A 19953-nucleotide genomic window follows, 5' to 3' on the forward strand; every position below is an offset into this window, starting at 1 on the left:
AGCTGGTTAGATATCTTTGGAAAATAAGTAAATCAGGTTGTAATCCATGATTGAATGCGCCTGCAAATCAGATCTTCAATCATACAAAGATTGCCATTAATTGTGCAATCACAAAACACCAGACATTCACACTGAATATTCTATGTACAGGATGTCATGACATCGGGTCTGACATCCTGGAAGAATTCCTGCATAATTCCATAATTCCATTTATAACTTCCAGCAGGTACAAACATATCAGATGCCATGACATTGTGTATGACATCTTGAAACAATCCCGCATGATCATGTCTTTTATTTAAACTCCAGCAGGTACACATCATCAGATGCCATGTCATTATGACATTCTGAAACAATCCTGCATGATCATGTTCTTGAACTCCAGCAGGTACATAGGATATCTCATGTTAAGACATCACACATAACATCTTGTGAACACTCTTTGTTTTACCATAATTGTTGCCAACACTTAGAACCAACAAGCTCCCCCTTTGGCAAATTTTGGCTAAAACATATATCTTGGCAAACGTGACCAGGCAGGTGGTTGTGAAGTTTATTAAAAATCAACTTATATGCCGTTATGGTGTGCCAGACACGATCATTACTGATAATGGATCTAACTTGAACAACAAGAGGATGAAAGAGCTGTGTAGCGAGTTCAAGATTGCACATCATAATTCTTCTCCTTCTAGACCCAAGATGAATGGGGATGTTGACGCTGCTAATAAGAACATCGATAATATTATTCAGTAGATGGTTGTTACGTACAACGATTGACATGAGATGCTGCCATTTGCTTTGCATGGCTGTCGTACGTCCGTCCGCACTTCGACAGGGGCAACCCCTTTCTCCCTTGTATATGGCATGGAGGCAGTGCTCCCCGTAGAGGTCGAGATCCCATCAATGAGAGTCTTGATGGAAGCCAAGTTGACTGAGGCTGAATGGGTTCAGAGTCGTTATGACCAACTGAATTTGATTGAAGAGAAGAGATTAACTGCCATGTGCCATGGTCAGTTATATCAATAAAGGATGAAGAAAGCCTTTGATAAGAAGGTCAAGCCTCGTGTGTTCCGAGAAGGTGACCTCGTACTCAGGAAAGTCTTGTCTTTCTCGCCCGATCCCAGGGGAAAGTGAACTCCAAATTATGAAGGTCCATACGTTGTTAAGAGAGCCTTTTCAGGCGGTGCTCTGTTGATCACAACTATGGATGGGGAGGATTTCACTTGTCCTGTGAACTCAGATGCAGTCAAGAAATACTTCGCCTAAAAATAAAAACAGAATAGCTCACTAAGTTGAAAACCCAAAAGGGAGGCTTAGGCAAAAATGAGCGTCTCGGTGGATTGAAAACCCGAAAGGGCGGTCCAGGCAAAAGTTAGAGACATAAAAAATGAATATATATCCCGCTAGATTGAGTACCTCACCCTGGGGCAATTTAGGCAAAAGTTAGGGATTTGGCAAGTAACTGCATCCTGACAAGACTTTGTTCTACAACTGTCGTTTGTCAAAGATTCTCGCTCAGTCATCATCAACTGAAGTGTCAAATACAGTGGATTCAGATTTGGTGGAGAAACAATCATTATGTTCAATGTAGCCCTTTTCCATGTATATCACCAATTTCAAATTTGTAAAGATCCATGGAGCCTCGCCATTTGCGGACTACCATTCTCTTAAATAAATTTGAGTCTTTATCCAATTCTTTGCACTCTTATTTGTTTCTATTTAACAAACGTTTGCATGTTTTAATTGATGAATATCATTATTTTAAACAAATAAAGTTTTCATAAATAAACTGTTTTAAACAAAGTGAACATTCACAATGACTGAAAGGATAAGTGGAATGTCCTCAGTGCTTTCCCAAGGATAGTACGATCACCAAAAGGTAAGACATTTGTTCATATTCTAGCATTCTTGTTCCTTATATCCTCTTCATTAGCTTCTCAGAGAGTCTGGTATGAGAGATTCTCCTTGATGGCAGTGGATTGATCTGTCTTATTGGATTACTTTCCCCTAGCAGGATTCTTGGATGTTCATCCAATGCATTCTCGGGTAGTTTGTTGTGTATGAATACTTGTTTCTCCCGCGGAGTTTTAGCAATTCATGATTTGGTATATGGTTGATCTGTGAATGATCCCTTCTTTTCCAAGTTCTTGGCCTCGATCTTTTAGAGATGTGTATCCCTCTATATCAGGCACTGACATTTGTGTTTTATCATTTGTATGGTTGTCATCCCTTGTGTGGATTGACCTAAAATCCCTTATAGATTGATAAAAGTTGATATGCTTCCTTGCCTCATTATCCTGACTGTCTACTCACAAGGAAGGTTGTCTTTCCCCAGCATGAGTAAGAATCTCCAATGGGTTAAGCATGTGATAATTGTTTCCTCAGCAGGAAGTTGCCTAGTGCAGTTGATGAAGGGCTTATTTCCCATTTCATTTGTCTTGAAAAGAGGTATCCCCGACATGTCGCTCGTTGATGAAGGATTCATTTCCAATTTCTCCAGCAAGGGTAGTTTCCTCAAGAGCATTTACAGCTTGTCCCCGGTAGGGTTGCCAGATCAGAGTTTGATGTTTGTATCTCCTCCGAGTCTGAAGATTTCTTCTAGCATTAAGAGCTGTGGTGAAGATGTTTATTTCCTTCCCCAGTGGAGCAAAATTCTATTACTTCCCCTTTGTAGAGTTTCCTCTTCGGCAGATAGAAGGGAGTGTTTTGATTGATGTACATCTGATTGGTGGTTGTTCCCCATAGAGTTTTACATCATTCCTTAATAAGCTTCTCCAGTAGAGCTTCTTCTCCGGTGGATCTTATTGTTATTAAACCACCTGTCCCCAAGAGAGTTGATGGAAACTCCCCGACAGATTTTCTGCATCTTCCTTATGTCAGGATTGTTTGCTCCTGGAAGACTTCTCCTGTGTAGAGTGTTACCTCCTGCAGTTGGAAGCTTTGACTTTGCTTATCCCCAACTATGGTTAAAGTTTTCCCTTTGTTTGCTCTTATTCCAGAGATGATCCCCCATCAGAGTTGAGTTCTCTGTTTGATCATCGTCTTTCGCTGCTCCTGAATACATCTCCTTTGTATCCTCAACGAGTTTAGATTTGGGATAGGGTTGATACCCCCGGTGATTTATTTTCATCCTTCTCGGGTTATTCCCAAGCTGAGTTCTCCAGTAGGCTTTGCCCTTCTTGTCGAGACGTTTGTCGAGTGTCTGTTCGTGATTCTTGGACTTGTTTGTGTTAGAAATGTCCGTTTGTCAGCATTAATTATACACAAATCATGCATATACATGCATAATCATAGCATTCAGATATTCATGATTGCATCCTTTGCCATATATCTTTGCTTGTTATCTCCTGATATTGGTGAAATGTTCTTCCCCAAGCAGATGTTTGTATCTGATCTCTCCATATAGAGTCAGCCCCATAGGCAGAAAGTGTCTATCTTTTCTTCTTTCTTCCCCACTGAGTTAGGTCCTCGTGGATGATTATTGTTTCACTTTCCTCCCCAGTTTTGTATCGGGATGGAATTACTCCCCTGAGTTATATCCTCATCGGGTTGAGTCTTGTTTGATTGTGTCTTTCTAGTTTGTTCCTAGATTGATTTCCTTTCTTGTTATCCCCTGCAATTCCCTGTGGTTCAGTTGTTCAATTTCTCAGTAACCACTAATTGTTCATCCTTTCCCCAGCGGATCTTGTGGCCTTCTACCTAGTAACCGGTAGTTGTAAGTCCTATTTCGGTGGTTTTCTACCCAGTAACCGGTAGATGTAATCCCCTATTTGTTGGTTATCTTTACCCAGTAATCGGTATTGATATTCCTTCATTTTTGAGTATGCCACCCAGTAACCGCTGATATATCTCTTGGATGATTGCTTTTGTCAGGCAATTTATCCCTAGCGAGTCATCTTTTATTTACCCTTGTTTGGTAACGATTGTTTCTCCTTCTCATTGGTCATCATTTTATACCCAGTAACCGGTATCTTGATGTCCTTTCTTTTCGGTCGATTTATCCTTTATTAACCCAGTAACCCGTTACGGATAATCTTCCATGCGAGTATGTTATCTACATTTTACCCATATAACGGTAGTAGATAATATATCTCATGCGCTCTTCAGTCGAAGTCTTTTTCTTCCCCAGTCGAGTAATATTCGTATTTCCTCGTGGAATCGAATGTCCATCCTGTAAGTCGAGTTTGCTTTTTTAGCCCTCCTTTTGGATGATTAGTGTCTTGGATATGTTCCCAATTCACGTCTGGTTCACCCATTATATTCCCAGTAACCGGTATCACTAGTGTTCCTTCCTTTTGCTCCCTATTATGATGTTTTGTCCCCTGTGGAGTCAGATTTTCCCTGAGTTGAGATGTGCCTTTTGGGTCCTCCTCAGATGTTTCGGACGATTGATTATCTTTCACCCTTATACCGGTCTTAGATATTCTTTCTTCTTGAGCGTGTTATTCTCTTACCCAGTAACCAGTGTTTTGATAACATGTCTCTCTTTGAGTTTATTACCCAGTAACCGATAATATCTCGTTGTTTCTTCCTCAACTGAGTCCTTTGTGGGCATCCCCGTCTGAGTCCGGATTTTATCCGATGTATCCTTTGTGGATAGTTTTTCTGTATTGGCATATTCCCCAATTCATGCATCTTTGCGTCAGCTCAAGTCTTTCCGTCGATTTATTTTCGTGGAATCCCTTCGTGTCTCCCAACAAGTTTTTAAGACGTGACCTGCTCACGCATTTTTAACTTATTTCCCCCAGAGTCTCTGTCTCCCTAGTGAGTGTGTTACTCCTATGGATTTTAAGTTTCTCCCAATTTTATTTCCTTCGTGGCAATTATTCACCACGAAGATTTTATCTTGCATGCATACATTTGCATCATGAGGTCTCTTAGGGACCAAAATTCGTCTCTTTGCTATTATTTAAGCTCATTCTATCTCCGGCTAGAATGACCTTAAATAGGGGCATCTGTAAGACCCTAATTTTGACCCTAAGATCCCTCATGGCATCATGTTATTGCACAAGTGCATTGCTTCAAGGATCATAGCATGTTTGGCTCAACCCTAGGGTTGGGACTTATTTGAGTGTTTTGAGATAACCAAGCATGCTTGTATTGTATGTTATTGCATTTCTTATTTGATTACTAACCAAAAGCACAAAAATATGTCACTAACTCTTTTTGTTTTGAAGCTCAAGTGATCATGTGCTCCACAATGCTCCTAGGAGGCTCCTAAGCCCAATACAATGGCTAGATGAAGATGAGAAAAAGCATGACAATGGTCCACAAAGTTCCTAATCATCACATATGTCTCCCAAGTATCTCAATTTTCCAATTTGATCAAGATAACCCAAAGGGCTTGAAGATTGTTTCCCAAGGAAACCCTAATTTCACTGTGCTTTGACTGTGCCTTGCCCATGAAGCAATCCTAATCTCTGATCAAATTTAATCAACAGAACTTCTTTAATTTATCATTTTATGCATATTTGAGCCTATTTGAGGCCCCTCAATCATTTATTCATCAAGATTGGAAGTTTGGCCTTGAAAAGTTGATCAGTCAAGTCATTTGACTAAGCTGAGGATCAATGAGATATAATTTTTGATGTGTTTTTCAAATGAAGATGACCCCAAAATAAAAAATGTTCCTAATAACCATATGAACAACTTTCATGTTCATCAAAAATCCATTTGAAACTTTTAAGGTCATCATTAATTTCAAAACATTATAGGTCATTTTGACTAAAACCCTAATTTTGGGCCAGCTTGCCAAGGGCATAACTTCCTTAATTTTTATGATTCTTAGGTGAGACCAAATGAATTGGAAATATTGAGATCTCTACTTCAAATGTTATGTTGGACAAAATTTCATAATCCTAAAATAAATACATGTGATAATACAAAACATTATAGGTCTTCTTGGACCTAATTCATTGAATTTGAAAAAGTACGCAACTTCAAATGCCCATAACTTTGTCATAGAAAATCCAAATGATGCAAAATTTTAGTCTAAATTTACTAACGTGAAAATATGTACAACTTTGGTGTTGGAGATTTGCTCATTTGAAGCTTGTAACATGAGGATAGAGGGGTTTAACCAAGCTTGTTTTTGGTTAACTTTTTCAAAGTGATTTGAATATGTTTTGTACTTGAATTTTCCAGGCCAGTTTTGATCAATTTTCACATTCCAAATGATTTTTTGCCCAACATAACTTTTGTTCCTTATTTCAAGGGATTTCCAACCATTACTCATAATAGTCCTTGGGGTCTACCATTTGGGAGATTCGAATTTATTTTCATTTAGGTGCATTCTTGATATTTTATGTTGAAACTTGAATTGCAAGCATTTACCATCCAATGTGCACGACCAAATTCCTTTCACATGATCTCAGCAAGCTTCTTCAGCCATCCATGGGCCTCTCACACGCCCACAAAGGCCCATGCATTCAAATTTCAATTTCCATGCACATGAGCAAAGTGTGATGAGCAACTACATTCAGCTATAAATAAACACCTCATGAGCTTCATTTCACAACCTTTTGGAGATCCCATATGCCGCTGCACTGAAACCATAGCCTTCACTAAAGGAATCAATCACTTTCTTCAATATTTTCGAGCTTGAAATTCAACAACATTAGCTCAGTTTTAAAGCCAGATTCCTTAGCCAATCAGTTCCACTACATTCATAGATCAAGAAGGAGCAAAGATCTTGGAGAATTCGTGGCCAAAAACTCACCAATTCAAAGGTATCAACTCAAACTGTTTGGATCTGAATCTCTTAATTCAATGTAGTTTTCTTGTGTTTCTGTGGTTCTCTGAAGTCCTCATACTTGAGGCAAGCTTTTGATTCATTCAATTTTTCATTTCATGAACAATCCGTATGGACACCATGATTTTCTCCTTCATCTTTCTCTCAATATAGGAAGATTGGAAGAAATCCATTGGTACAGTGATGATCTACATCACAAGAGCTTTATTTCCATGACCTTGTTTTTCATTTTCGTTGAGGTTCATTTCTCTGCAAATTTGGTCGAAGTTTGTGTGGTTGGCCAGAGAAGACGGTGGTTTCCACCGCCACCACCACGTGTGCATGCTTATGGCCATTGGATCTCCCTTCCACGATCTAATCTTGATCATCCGTTTTAATTACTTGTTTAAATGCACCTTGCTTCGCTGTTGACTTATGTGTACCGTGTATCCTCAGATCCAGGCCATGCATTAGTGCCACGTCAATTAATGAAGTGGATCTAATGGCTCTGCATGTTTCACTTATTTCATTTTCCTTTTATTTTCTTTTAATTCATTGCATTTTCAAAAATTCATTAAAATTTCATATGAAGTCAGAAAAATATGAGACCAACTTTGAAATTTTTCTTGAAAAATCTAGTTTCATATTATGATTTTTAATTATTTTTTTGACTTCATTTGATATTTTTTATGAATTACTTGGTTTTTATTGATTTTAATTCATTTTAAAATACTTTCTGACTTTTAAAAAATACAAAAATATTTTCATAGCATCTATGGATCATGATAAGTCAATGAAAAATAGTCTCAACAATTTCTTGTTTGTTTTGCGATTATTTAAGATTTTAATTCATATTATGCTATTTTTGGTTGTTTTTAATTGATTTTAATTACTTTCTGATTTCAAAAATTTGTGAGAAAATTAGTCAAAGTTTGTTTGACTATGTTGAACCTATGAGGATTTAATTGGACTTATTGAAGTTGTTTTGAATTGAATTTGAGGTTTAACTTTGTTTATTTATTTTTTATTTGTATTTTCTTTTAATTCAAAAAATACCAAAAAAATATCATGGACTCCTTGACTTGTTATATTCATTTCTCTTCTGTTTGGTGTTAATTGAGGTTGAATTGATTCAACTTTGATCAAATTCATTGGATCTTGTGAATTGAAAAATCCTTAAGGATCATCACCTAGAAAGATGAATGAATTTGATCAAGGATGAGTTATCCCTTGATCAATTGGGATTGTTTGTTGACTTCTTACCCCCTCCCTTTCATCTTCATCCCTTTCTTTCCCTCAATGGTCAATGAGTTAAAGTCTTGAGGTTGGTCTTGACAAATAGAAGTTCAATCTTCTTTGATCCAAACCAAACTCAACTTGATCCATGATCAAGTGAGTTATTTTGTGTCAAAGATAGGTTGCTTCTTGGTCAAGAAAATAACCAAAAGTCAATACAAGGCCCTTCCCCTTTTGTTTGGCATGGCAAGTTTATGGAGCTTGACTTACTAGTCATGATCTCTAACTTGTGTTCTTTGCCTATATTCTTATTGACCGGCCTCAGATAGGTGTGACTACTACATTAGTCCACTTACGATTGCTTAACATAGCGCTACATTATCTTATGACAAGCTAACATAACTCTACTAACTACTAAATTTAATTTGAGCTTTTAAATTCTTGTCATTTACTTTTAATGTCATTTATTTCTTGCTCATTATTCATCTTGATTTTCATCTTTGCTCACTTGAGCACATATTTTATGTTTATGCCATTTTTCTTTTGCTCATTTGAACCCATTATTGTATATAAATATATTGCTATTTTGTGTTGTTTGTGTTTGCTTTGATGTGAACCAAAATGGAAAAAGGAGAAAGGACTTAGAATTAGGATTTACCCATGCTTAAAGGAGTTCAAGAGCAACTAGGCCTCATGCCTTTAGAATGCAAAATTTGTTGAAGAGCAACTAGGCCTCATGCCTTTAGAATGCTAAAAATTCAAAGTTGATCTCAAAGGACTTCTCCTCAAACTTATTCTTTGTCCATTCCCTTTATTGTGTTGTGAGCTTTTTGATGTGTGCTTTTGTGTGATAGGAACCTCATCTTAAGATTGTGAAAAGAGGATCATTGTTATGAGTAGCCAAGTTAAGAGCCAAGCCAAATGGAGATCCTAGGAGCTTGAATTCAAATTATTGATTGCTTGTTTGTGTGCTAAGTCCAAAGGAAATGAGCATCTTGAGTAACCTCTATGACTCCAAGAAAAGGAACTCCAAGGGTTATCTTTCCCCTCTTATCTTTGTATGCTTTAGGAATAGCCCTTATCTCTTCTCCCCACTCTAACCAAGCCAAAAATCATTTTCAAAAGTTTGACTTTATTTCAAATTAGAAACCTAGGCCTCAGGCCTTTGACTTTTCAAAACCATTTTCATAAATACTCATTGTAAATAAATTTTAATCTAACTTTGACCTTATTTTGTAAATAAATCTAACTTGTAAATATAACCCACTTCAAGTTATTTTGTGGTTCCAATGGCCATTTTGTTAAAATCTTTTCAAAAAAATTAGTCCTAGGTTTGAGTTATCATAATGGTTGATGTAAATCTCACCTCATCCTTAGTGTTGGATTATAAGCCTTCCATGCTTATTATAGGGTTAACCCCTCACTAGCATGTTGAAGCCTTCCTCACATGGTGGATTGTTGGTTTAGGTTGAGTTTTCTCCCTTTGATAACAAAAGACCTTAAGGCTTTTGATTAAAATCAATTCACCAATCTTTGAATTTTTTACCACGAACTACGAGGTTTTGATCCTCCTTTGTGATGGTACGTAGGAAATGGGTTCATCCATTCAAACAACAAAACTTGTAAATATAATCTATTCTTTTCTCATCCCTCCAATCTTTTGCACAAATCTTTTCACAAATACCAACCTACAACACACATTTTCAAAAAGGGTTCCCTTAGAGTACTAAGGATGTTTTGGGTGCGTTAAACCTTCCCATTTCATAACCAACCCCCTTACCTAGATCACTGACATTTTTATTAGTTTTTGATTTGAAAAACTTCTTACTTGGCTTTTGTTCGCTTTTTAGCCTTTCCTTTGGACAAATAAAATTGCGGTGGCGACTCGAATTGTATATTGACTTTTGGTTTAGTCAATAAACCTAAAGGTAACGAAAACCCCGCTACAATTAGTATCAAATTGTTGCCTAACTTTGGAGATTATTTTAAGATTTTGGAATATGAAGAAATGATTGGAGGTTGAAGAACAATTCAAGAAGAAATCCTTCTTTGAAAGAGTTGGGATATATAGTTTTTGAATTATGAGGTAATGTCTCCTTGTTTCCCATGAGGTAGTTATTACTAGTGAGATAAATTTTCTTTTTGCATACTTCCTTAGCAATAACTTCTCACTCACGCAAATGACACAAATGTCCTTCAACTTCTTACTTTTAAGTTTATTATAAGGAGCGTTCATACTAGCTTGTATTTAACTAACTTGACACCCAAGTAAGTGATTAATTGTTTCATTAGGCTTTCTTTCTCTTTCAGAGACCAATTATTGAGCATGATGTTCTAGCATTGTGTCAGACACTCTTTCTTTAGGAATATTGTCATTATCTTTCTTCACACATGTCTTTCTTTCACCATTGAATGTCACACATGAAGTTGACTTAAATATCCACAAATAACAGTTATCTTTGGATCTTGAGCCCTTTATCACCTCATCACGCTCTTTGTTGGTGACAACACATTCACCCTTATTGAAGATTACTTTGAATCCTTAATCACACAATTCACTTATGTTGATCAAATTTGCAGTTAAGCCTTCTACCAGCAATACACCATTAAGACAAGGAAGTCCTGGCCTGACCACCTTTCCAATTCCCTTGATCTTTCCTTTTCTTGCATCTCGAAATGTTATATATCCTTGAGAGAATAATTTGCCTTCTTCATGAAATGACTCTTCACTGGTTATATGATTGGAGTACCCACTATTAAGAAACCAATCTTTGTTTGAAGACACTTCAACAAACGTTTGAGCTATGAAGGCTTTGACTTCAACTGTGTTTCCACACTTTCTTTTCTTGAGCCTGCTTCCCTTTCCTTTTGGGTCTTAATTGACTGTAGGGTTAAGGATAACCATACAATCTAAAGCATTAGGGCCATATGTGCCCACATCTTCCATAATTATGACATTTCCTGTTCGAGTTCCTATTCTTTCCATTATAGGAATACACATGTCGTGTAGGATGCTATAACATATGGTCTAACATATGAAAATCAATTTTATTCTTAGGAGGAACAAATTTCTTAGGATATTTGTGTCCTTATTTCTCATGGACATGGTCAAACCCTATTCCCTTCAATTTTTTGGACATTTCCCCAACTTCCAATATTTCATCCAACATATCAGACCCATTGTTCAGCATATATATAGATTTTGTCATGTTTTCCGGCTTATAGTTTAATAAGGCTACTTCTTCTTCTAGATTAGTGATGGTAGTAGCTTTTTTCACCTTCTCTTGTAGGAGACAATTTATAGTTTTCTTATGTTTTTCAACTTCCATGCAAGCTTCCTCCCACTTGGTGAGCAAAATTGTATAATTAGCAGCTAACTCCTCATTCATCATGTCTTCATCACTGGACTCACTTTCTGCCTCAAATTTTCCAAAGTAAGCAATCACATTGTTGGAATTTCCCTTTCACTTTCATCATCATAATTATACCAGATTATGGAAAGTCCTATATTCTTCTTCTTTAGAAAGGTAGGACATTATGTTTGAATGTGTCAAAAGCCTTCACACTCAAAGCATTGAGTACCCTTGATACTATTGAGTTTGTCTTAATTCTTGACTTTGTTATGAGAAATGATGTCAGACCTCTTGTCCTAGATATTTGACCTCCACTTTCTGTCTAGGTTCTTCAAGGATTGGTTGAAAATTTTCTCAAGAGCTATAGCTTCCCAAAGGCTATCTTCTTTATCACCTTGATCTCCTCCAGAAATGGAAACAAAGGCTATACCTTTGTTTTTCTTTTCCTACCTTTCATTGATGGACATCCCAAAGGTTTGCTAGGAACCAATGAGTTCATCAATCTTAATACTGATTAAGTCATGAGCTTCTTTAATAGCAGTCACTTTCATATCAAATCTCTTAGGAAATGATCTGAGAACTTTTCTGGCAAGCTTTTCTTCAAACATCTTTTTACTTAAGGCAAAAGAGGTGTTGGCAATATCACACAACCTGAAGTGGAATTCACAAATTTATTTATCTTAATTCATCCTCAAATTCTCAAACTTAGTGGTAAGGAGCTACAACTTTGACATACGAACTTTAGAGGTGCCTTCATGTGTAATTTTGAGAATCTCCCATGCTTCTTTAGCTTCTGAACATATGTTGATTAACTTGAACATGTTCTTATCCATACCATCGAAGATAGCATTCAAAGCCTTGAAGTTTCCAAGAGCTTCATTATCTTCAGCATCAATCCATTCAGCTTTGAGTTTCAGGCTAATAGTTCCATCTTTAGAAGTAACCACTCAATGTTTCCACCCTTTATCACATATTTCCATGCTTTGTTTCCCATGGATTTGAGAAAGGCAACCATCATAGCCTTCCAATAATCATAATTGGTGCCATCTAAAATAGGTGGTTTGTTGATTGATCCTCCATATTTAATTGTATCCATTTGAGCATAATTTATCTTCCCTAGATCCTACCCAACATGCTAGGGTGTCTGCTCTTATGCCAAATGAAATTTTATTCCTCATGGGATATATGTCAAATACGATGTCCTACACAATTGGTTTGACAAGTTAAACCAGAATCACTATAATTAACATAGATTCAATTATACAAGATGGTAGAGCAAAAAAATAAATAAAGAACATAATAATTGGTAATACAGTTCGATGCAACAACACCTATGTCTGAAGGGTTTACTTTTAAACCAAGAAAGGAAATTCACTATTACTAGTCTAGTTCAATTTGTCATATAAGAAACAAAAAACCCTATGTTGTTCAATGCCTCTTCCTAACACTACCCAATGACTTTCAATTTAGGACTTCCCCTAAATATGAGAATTCCTCTCATTTTCTCTCAATTACTAAATTCTATTTAGGACTTTCTATTTAGAACTTTCCATTGTCTTTATGGATTTCGATTTTAACCCCTCTAAATGATGACCTTAGGTATGTTCCTACAATTGATAAGTTGGAATAAAATTCCTTCACAAGGTTAGGAAAGGTTCTATCAGGAACCTTTGCGAAGAATTCCCGTAGCGACTCTTGACAAATCTGATAGTAGAGTTTGTAACTTTTCATAAAAATTTCCTCCGTGTAGCATGTTTGAATCACGTTTTTCTTGAGGAGCATCTTCTTCATTTCTTCACTGCTTTCAATTAGACTAGTAGTGAAAACACCTGTTCTTGGGGTATCTCCATATTTTTTGCTCTTTTAAGAAGCCATGATGACACTTATTGCGAGGAAGAAAGAAATTCTCACAAGAAGGCGAGAATAGAGAAGAGGAGTGAAATGTAAAATAATGAAGAAGTATTACCTATTTATAGTGTAGCATCTTGTGAGTTTGACCGTTTAAAATATGCAAGAAATTGATGGATATCGTGCACGTTCAAAATTAGATCAAAATAATTCAAAAAAATGATGTCCCAATAAATTTCCTCAGGGCTCCAATCGACTGGATGATTAATATTTCCATGATTTTGAGCAATCTTCATCAATATGGAGATCTAACCGACTTGGAGACTACCTTAAATATCAATAACCCTTGATAAAAGCTTCCCTCTTTTAATGGAGAAATAACACATTATGGTGTGTCCTTCTATACATATCGTTAAATATGAGAGTTGGTTAAATAACAAGATAGATATGTCCACCACAGGCGTATTTACTCAATCTACAACGAGGTTAGATGATCAGAAATGTTGAGATTACCATCAAATAAAAACCCTTGCTTTGATCACCACCGTTGATATCTACCATCAACAATTATTTCAGGATCAAAGACTTTCAAACATACAAATAACTTGTATACTTGAGAGTAGTACTCTTTGCTTCGAATAACTTCATTTAATATCCGCTAAGGCTTATAGCTACAAAGCATACCAGCAAAGCATACTAAGGTTTCATCTTTGGTACCCAAATTTTGTTGGGTCCAGGTGAGTTAGTTCTTCCATAAGGTATAAGGTTATTACCTTTAAACATTTTCAATTTATCCAAACAAAAGAGTTCTAATTGACCAAAGTTATTATAATGTGAGCATTTATAAATGGGTTGATTCCTTTTCTTCCTATTTAATTTCTTATTAGGTGTTTTTATCTAACTTAAATCCCAATCCATTTTAATTTAAGGAAGGCCTTTGACTTGATAAGATCAAGTCAAAGTTTTCTTTCCCCTTAATAAATTTACTTAGGGTTTCATGCAAACCTGACACTTTTTTCCAACGATACACAAGTCTCACAAGTTTCTGTTGAGTTTCTAATATTTTCCATTTCTAATTTAAGATTTTTATTGCTTTCTTCAAGAAACTCTAGATACTTCTTAAGGTCTAAATTTCGTTTTTTAATTCTACCATTTTCCTCAATCAACTTAGCCCTAATTTTAAACAATTTCTTGTAAGATGGCTTAGTTACTTCATAATCATCTTCTTCATGAGATGCTTTTAATCAAACTTTATCTTCTTCATTTGAAGAGGATTCTTCTATGGTGTTTTTATGTTTGATTCTTCTTTATTTATGGAGGCTTTGTCTCTTCTCTCAAATATTCCAATGGATGATGCTTCTTCTTTATATCCTCTCATAGACGAAGTCCCTTCATTTGATGTTGAATCTTTTGAAAATAATTCAACTACTCAGTATGTTCTTTCAAAAGAGATCATGGAAGTTGTTTGATAGGAGTTTTATGAGGTTGTTAATGATTCTTCAATATTTGAGCTAAAACCTTCATCTTTAAGTAGATGAACTAGCTAGTTCAACTTTTCAATGATTTCATCCTTGTTTGATCTTTCCTAAAATTTATGAATACTTCCATCTTTTGATTTAAGGATTGAATTAAGTTTCCCATTCTCAACTCTTAGATAATTGTTAGTAGGAAACGTTCCAATATAATTTCTTGCGAATATAAATTTTGAAGAACATTAATGAATGGTGCCTTAATTTTCTTCGCTTCATGTCTTCATTTCCTCTTGTTCGATACTTGGAGAAACTCCATATATCTTTCAAGAGTATTTCACATTTCCTTGGCGGGTTTATAATTATGAACATAAAGAATATTACTATCATACAAAGTTATTACTAGAAAGTTCTTGGCTTTAAAATCACTTTCAAATTTTCTCTTTTCTTCTACAGTCTAAAGAGAACCGAGTTTAACTACTACTCCTCCATCTATTTGGTGAGTATGGATAAATGAATTATTGATTAGATTTCCCCACAATTAAAAATCAATACTTTGAGTAAAGATTTTAAATCTAGCTTTCTATATTTCAAACCTAGCACCATCAAATAGTGTATTTAGGAAAGATCTCTTGTTTAATAATGTGTTGGAAGTCATCTTCCTCTCGAGACGATTAGTCTTTAAATAGAAGTTAGGCTATGATGCCACTTTTTGGACATGTGACTCCATACACAAGAGGTGTGGGGTGGTGAATTGTAGGTTTCAGAAAAATGGCATTTTGAAAAACTTTTATGATTGTTTTCATAGTTTAAAAATATTTTGAAAACGTCTTATAAAATAGCATCGGAAATTAGTAATGCGGAAAAATAAAAAGGTAAGAGAAAGAGAAAAGACATAAGGAATTATAGAGTTTCGGTCAAAATGAAAAGACTTAATCCTCTCCCTTAGATTTTTTATTGAGAGTATCTAGTATATCTTAATATATTTTAGTAGGTTGTGTATGGGTAAATTCATGACCATCAAGCTATGGATACGCTTAACATCAATAAAAACCAGAGTCACCACCGTGCTTTTATTGTTTCTAAACGAAAAGGGAAAAGTACAAACAAAACCCAAAGATAAGAAGTTTTCAAATCAAAACTAATAAAATGCCAGAGATTTCAGGTAAGGGGGTTGGTTACACAGAGGGAAGGTTTTAGCACCCAAAGTGTCCTAGGTACTCCCAGGGAGCCCTTTTTTATGTGTGCATGTGTTTTTGGTATAAATGATGTTTTAGAAAAATAGAGTGTGGGGATGAGAAGGGAATTCATTGATTATAGTTTTGTGTTTGACAAGACCTTCGGAATTGTGCCTACGTACCAACATAAAAATGAGGGATCAAAACCTCGTAGTTCGTGGTAAAAATTTCAAAGTTGATGAATTGCATTTATCAAAAGTTTAATAAGAAAAGGCCCAAAGGGTCAAAAAGTTGAATGGGGTAGTTAGTTCTTTTTGTCTTTTGAAATTTTAAGTCAATATGATTAAGTTTATTTACAAATTTGATTTAAGAAAAAATGTTTAAAAATTCATTGGCATAAGGCCAAAGTTTCTAATCATTAAACATGTCTAAGTTTGAAATCACAAGCAAAAGAAGTTTTAGAAAAGGGGGAGAGATTTTGAAATTTAAGAAGTGGGAGGAGATGAAGAGGCTATCCTAAACATAAATTTAAAAGTTAAGAGTTAAAATGATATGACCAATGAGATGTAATCCAACAAACAAGAATGCCATATAGAAAACCCACTTTCCCTTTGGACTTTGAATCAAACAATTAACCATAAGCAATTAGAAATATCCAGACACTATGAAGATCAAGGAATCAAATAAAGATAGCCACATCCAAGCAAGCAATTCCCATAGCTATCAGTCTTCTTTGTCTTCTCATGTATCAGATGAAATATTCCTTGATCAACTTAGAGCCAAGCATCAAACACAAGGTAAAAATAACAAATTAGCACAAAGACAAAGTAACAGATGAATTCAAATAGAGCTCAAGGCTTGCACTAGATGAAGGCTTAGTTCACACTAGCTTGGTCTCAAAATATTGGCATTGGCCAAGTCCTTTTTGCACAGGGAATGTTGCCTAATCCTTAGTCCAATAGTTCAGATCAAGATCAACAATCCACCAAATATTTTTTTAGGGTTTTTGTTATTATTAAGTATTTTAAAGTCTTAATACCATAAACAAAATCAAAATGCACAAACAATATATACAATCACAAGATATAGCTCAAATGAGCAAAGTGAAAATGACATAAACATAAACAAATTAAATGGAATGTAAATGGCAATGAATGATAAATGACTGAAATTTAAATTGCATAAAATAAATGACTTGAAAGTAAAGCAATATTAACAAGAGTTAGTCAAAAGTTAGTCAAGTGTTAGTGGTGATTTTTAATTGATTAAGTCATTCTTTGGAGAACACTCAACCATCCATTCACAAGTATGAATCCTTAAACCAAGACATCTTCCATGAGAAGGGCCCTAACTTGGATAATTCAACAAGTATGCCACTAACTCCCATGAAAGGAAAAAAGGACAAGTTTCCATACAATACCATGAAGAATGGGAAACTTACAATCTCACTTACTAGAATGCTATGCCTTTAGGGTTAAATTTAGCTATATGTTAAGCAATCGTAATTGGACTTATGTAGAAGTTACAACTATCTAAGGTCGGGCAATAAAAATTTAGGTGTTAATGCATTTTAGAGATTTGGTATAATGAATCAAACTCCTAAAACACACCACACACTAAAAGAAAAGATCGAGAAGGATGGACCTATCTCAGTCATACTTGTATTGGTTCATCTGACAGACGTTCATTGATGAACCAATTAGCCTTAAGACATTAGAGGCTTCATTGGTCAAATGAGGGAATGAGAAATGATGGGAATGAAGATGAAGAGGGAGGGGAAGATAGAAACACAAATTAACCAAGGGAGGATTTTCATCAAATCAAAACCATTCGTTCATTTGGGAGATGAAATGTACATTTCATCAATCCCCTAAATCCAATGGTTTGATCCAACAAAAGTCAAATCAACCTTGACCAAAGCCCAAACAAATAGTCGAACATCACAAGACCATTGAAATCGCTCAACGTAATTTTTACACATTTAATCACTTAAAAATCAATTTAAAAATGAATTAAAATACATTTTAATTTGGTCAAAAGCTAAAATCTCTTCAAAACACCAAATAAATGGCCAAGAGATTTATCCTAAGTCAAGCAAGGTCAAAGGACCTTAGACAAACAATTTCACGATTTTTGAAAAGTCAGAAGTATTTTTAAACAATTAAAAATATGCACAAAAAAATTTAATTCATGAAAAATATCAAAATTAATCCAAAAAATAATTCAGAATATGAATGATAAAAATATTTAAAGATTTTTGGTGAAAGTCCCATATTTTTTGGATTAAAAATGAAATTAATATGAATTAAACAAAATAAAAGGATTAAACATAAAATTAGAAATTAATATAAAAATAGAAAAAATAAGAGCCATCAGATCTGACCTATGTTAAAAGGATTAAACATAAAATCAGAAATTAATATAAAATTGAATGGATAAACCCATTGCCTACGTACCATCTTAAAAAAGATTAGGATCAAAACCTCGTAGTTCGGGGTAAAAATCTCAAAAAAACAAATTGGTGAATTGCTTTGGTCCAAAATCCTTAAGGTCTTTTGTTATCCAAGGGAGAAAACTCAACCTAAAACCACAAATCCACCATGTGAGGATAGCTTCAACATGCTAGTGAGGGGTTAACCATATAATAAGCATAGAAGACTCATTGTCCATCACTAAGGATATAGGTGAGTATTACATCTACTTCAAGTATAACTCAAACCTAATAGCTAAAGGTTATAAAAAGTTTTTGATAAGGGATGGCCATTGAAACCATAAAAGCATTTGAATGGGTTATAAAAAGTTGACTTCAAGATTTAATTCAAAATAAGTGTTATGAAAAGAAAGTTTGAAAATCAAAAGCATAATGTTTAGGTTTCTAATGTTTGAAAAGAAGTGTTAATATTTGCACAAAATTTTTGGCTTGGGTTAGAGTGGAGGAAAGAAGAAGAATGGCTAAATTCCTAATCATACAAGAGATGAAGGGAAAGAAATAAGACCACAAATGGAGTTCCCTTCTTGAGATCATATTGATGATCCAAGTAGCTCCCATCCTTTGGAATAAGCAAGCAAACAAGTGTATACTCAAGCAATCAATCAATCAAGCAAGCTCTTAGAAGATCCTCCAATGGCTCTTAGATCTCTCTTTTTAGAAGCTCATGACAATGGTTCTTCACTTAGGCTCAATGTTGGAATCCCTAGCACAAGAACACACACATCAAAAAGTTTTATAAAACAAACAAGGAATAGACAAGAAGGAGTTTAGAAATTGGTCCTTTCAAAGTTCTCTTCAACATTTATAGCATTCTAAAGGCCTAAAGCCTAGTTGCTCTTTGACTTTTATAGCACTCTAAAGTCCTAAGGCCTAGTTGCTCTTTGACTCCGTTTTTGCATAGGAAATGTCCTAAAGTCTAAGTCCTTTTGTCCATTTGCAATTGATTCACAACAATCAAAACAAAAACACAAGCACAATAGTATACACAATTATGTGCTCAAGTGAGCAAAAGGCAAATTGCATCATGTGCTCAAATGAGCAAAGGGCAAAAGCAAATGAATAATATGTACAAGAATAATAAATTGCATAAATGTAAAGTGCAAGAATTAAATGTTAATGGTTAATGGTTAGTATTAGTGTGCCATAAGGCAATTTAGCGCTATGTTAAGCAATCGTAATTGAACTTATATAGAAGTCACAACTATCTGAGGCTGGTCAATAATAATGTAGGCAACAACACAAGTTAGAGATCTTGATTAGTGAATCAAGCTCCTACAACTTGCCATGCCAAAAGAAGATGAGAAATGATCTTGTATTGATTTAGGTTCTTTACTTGATTAGGAAGCAACCTATCCTTAATGCAAAGCCATTCTCTTGATCCATGATCAAGTTGAATTAGATTTGAATCAAGGAATGTTAAACCTCCCATACATCAAGGCTAACCACAAATCTTTAACTCATTGATCAAAAAAGAAAAAGAAGAAGAAGAAGAAGAAGAAGAATAAAGTGCATTAATGGAAATGAAATGAGATAATCAACAAGCATTGACCAAAGATAGAGGAGATTAAGGTCAAACAATAGTAAACAGAAGCAAAATGAAGATTAGAAGTCAAGAAACAAATAAAATATTTTTGGTATTTTTCAAAAG

Source organism: Lathyrus oleraceus, chromosome 7 (assembly GCF_024323335.1).
Source record: "Lathyrus oleraceus cultivar Zhongwan6 chromosome 7, CAAS_Psat_ZW6_1.0, whole genome shotgun sequence".
In the NCBI taxonomy this organism is placed as follows: Eukaryota; Viridiplantae; Streptophyta; class Magnoliopsida; order Fabales; family Fabaceae; genus Lathyrus; species Lathyrus oleraceus.